Here is a 376-nt window from a genome sequence, read left to right as displayed (position 1 = left end):
CGCCGCCCCGCGGCCGCGCGCGGGGGACACCTAGACGCCGCGCCCGGCCAGAGGTGACCCGCGCCCCGGATCGAGGATCGCCAGGGTCTGCGGCGGCGGAGGTGGGGAGGAGCGTGGTCTGTTTTTGCCAGCGCGCAGCCCTGGCCTTGGCTTTGTGACCAGAGCTGTGTCGCACGCCACTGCCCCCCCGCCCGCCCTGCCCCGCACTTCCTTTGTACATAGTTAATAAGCGCTGTCGCTCCACACGCGTATCGCGTGCAATCCGATAGCTTTTGTTTTGGTAGCGGCGGGCAGGGGTAGGGACGCGAGGGGCGGGAGGGCAGGAGAAGTTGGGGCCCCACCGGGCGTGGAGGGAGAAGGAGGGGGTTCTATTCTG

At 68.9% G+C, this 376-nt stretch overlaps 1 protein-coding gene across 1 annotated transcript in view; it reads left to right on the top strand.

Annotated features, from left to right (window-relative positions):
• The window catches only part of IGF1R (insulin like growth factor 1 receptor), a 249,668-nt gene that overhangs the window by 1,037 nt on the left and 248,255 nt on the right, over positions 1 to 376 (top strand). The window lies entirely within an intron of this gene.

The sequence above is a fragment of the Pteropus alecto genome, unplaced genomic scaffold (assembly GCF_000325575.1).
Source record: "Pteropus alecto unplaced genomic scaffold, ASM32557v1 scaffold59, whole genome shotgun sequence".
Lineage (NCBI taxonomy): Eukaryota > Metazoa > Chordata > Mammalia > Chiroptera > Pteropodidae > Pteropus > Pteropus alecto.
This window is presented reverse-complemented; position numbering and strand designations above follow the sequence as displayed.